Here is a 2544-nt window from a genome sequence, read left to right as displayed (position 1 = left end):
CTTACAGAGGACAGGTCATATAATTTTGACCAAGCGTTAGTGAGCTATATATTGTGAGCCAGATTGATAATTTTAAATTGGTTGTTAGTCTAATGGCATTGTTCAATAAGCATTACCCAATGTCAGAATCACATTGAACATTAACCTTAAGCTCTGAGGTTTGCAAGCATGGATTGGTTGAATCGAGTCAGTATACTGCCGATTGTGAACAACCAAAGGCATGCACTTTGGTATAACCCGCCAGTCATTGGGTCACATAATCTATTTATGTGGCCTCAGACTAACATAGCAATTAATATTGTACGTGCTTGATCGCATGAAATACCCACCAAACCTATTTGTGGAAATTCCAATTACAGGCTAATTGCCAGTTCAGTTCCTCCATCTGTTTCTGCAGTTCTACTGTGTAAAGATTCAAAAGTCAACAGGGAGTGGTGGAAAATGCTGAAATACGTTATTGTTGATTTGAAAAACAGCATCGCCAGTGGCTATGAAGGTGACTGTCGCTAAGAATGTTTATATATCTGTACTTTCCTTTCTGGCCTTGAGCATATTTGCAACATCTCAAAGTTTCCAAATTATTATTGCGAAAGTGAGTTCACTGAAGCTTTCTGAACAAAAGAAAATTTTCACTTAGTTATATCCTATGCGACACAGGCAGAGAAAACATCAATTCACCAACTTACCACATTCCCCACATTCTTACTTCCCTCTGTAAGTAAGGGGCTCAATACTGGGCCCCTTTGCTGTTTCTGATATAGTTTAATGATCTAGACTTAAACTTAGGAGGCGATATTGAAAGCTTTGAAAAGGATACGAAAACTGGCTCTATTCTGTAGACTACAGGAAGATATAAATCGAGTCATAGAGATGTACAGCACGGAAACAGAGCCTCCGGTCCAATTCGTCTATGCTGACCAGATATTCTAACCTAATCTAGTGCCAGCACTTGGCCCATATCTCTCTAAACTCTTCCTAATCATATACCCAACAAGATGCCTTTTAAATATCCTTCCATACATACAACACCCTCTGTGTGAAAAATTTGTCCCTTATGTCCCTTTTATATCTTTCTCCTCTCATACGCCTCATGATTTTATAAGCCTCTATAAGGTCACACCTCAGCCTCCAACGCTCCAGAGAAAACAGCCCCAACCTATTCAGCCTACCTGTATAGCTCAAATCCTCCAACCCTGGCAACATCCTTGTAAATCTTTTCTGAACCCTTAAAGTTTCACAACATCCTTCTGATAGGAAGGAGAACAGATTTGCATGCAGTATTCCAACAGTGGCCTAACCAATGTCCTGTACAACATGACCTCCTAACTCCTATACTCAATCACTGACCAATAAAGGAAAGCATACCAAATGCCTTCTTCACTATCCTATTTACCTGTGACTCAACTGTCAAGGAAATATGAACCTGTACTCCAAGGTCTCTTTGTTCAGCAACACTCCCTAGGACCTTAGAATTAAGTTTATAAGTCCTGCTCTGATTTGCCTTTCCAAAATGCAGCACCTCACATTTATCTAAATTAAACTCCATCTACCACTTCTCAGTCCACTGGCCCATCAAGATTAGATTAGATTAGATTACAGTGTGGAAACAGGCCCTTCGGCCCAACAAGTCCACACCGACCCGCCGAAGCGCAACCCACCCATACCCCTACATTTACCCCTTACCTAACACTACGGAGAATTTAGCATGGCCAATTCACCTGACCTGCACATCTTTGGACTGTGGGAGGAAACCGGAGCACCCGGAGGAAACCCACGCAGACACGGGGAGAACGTGCAAACTCCACACATGCTGAGGCCTGAGGCGGGAATTGAACCCGGGTCTCTGGCGCTGTGAGGCAGCAGTGCTAACCACTGTGCCACCGTACCGCCCACAGATCCTGTTGTAATCTGAGGTAACCTCCTTCGCTGTCCACTACACCTCCAATTTTGGTGTCATCTGCAAACTTACTAACTATATCTCTTATGCTCATATCCAAATCATTTATATAAATGACGAAAAGTAATGGACCCAGCACCGATCTTTGTCACACTACACTGGTGACAGGCCTCCAGTCTGAAAATCAACCCTCCACCACCATCCTCTGTCTTGCATCTACAATCCACTTCTGTATCCAAATGGCTAGTTCTCCCTGTATTCCATGAGATCTAACCTTGCTCATCAGTCTCCCATGGGGAACCTTGTCGAATGCCTTACTGAAGTCCATATAGGTCACATACACTGCTCTGTCCTCATCAATCCTCTTTGTTACTTCTTCAAAAAACTCAATCAAGTTCATATGACATGATTTCCCAAACACAAAGCCCTAATCAGTCCTTGCCTTTCCTAATACATGTACATCCTGTCCCTCAGGATTCCCTCCAACAACTTGCCCATCACCAACATTAGGTTCACCGATCTATAGTTCCCTGGCTTTTCCTTATCGCCCTTCTTAAATAGTGGCACCACGTTAGCCAACCTCCAGTCTTCAGTCACCTCACCTGTGACTATCGATGACACAAATATCTCAGCAAGGGGCCCAGCAA

The sequence above is a fragment of the Chiloscyllium plagiosum genome, unplaced genomic scaffold (assembly GCF_037043375.1).
Source record: "Chiloscyllium plagiosum isolate Xiang-an unplaced genomic scaffold, Cpla_swu_hap1 HiC_scaffold_47, whole genome shotgun sequence".
NCBI classification, from domain to species: Eukaryota; Metazoa; Chordata; class Chondrichthyes; order Orectolobiformes; family Hemiscylliidae; genus Chiloscyllium; species Chiloscyllium plagiosum.
This window is presented reverse-complemented; position numbering follows the sequence as displayed.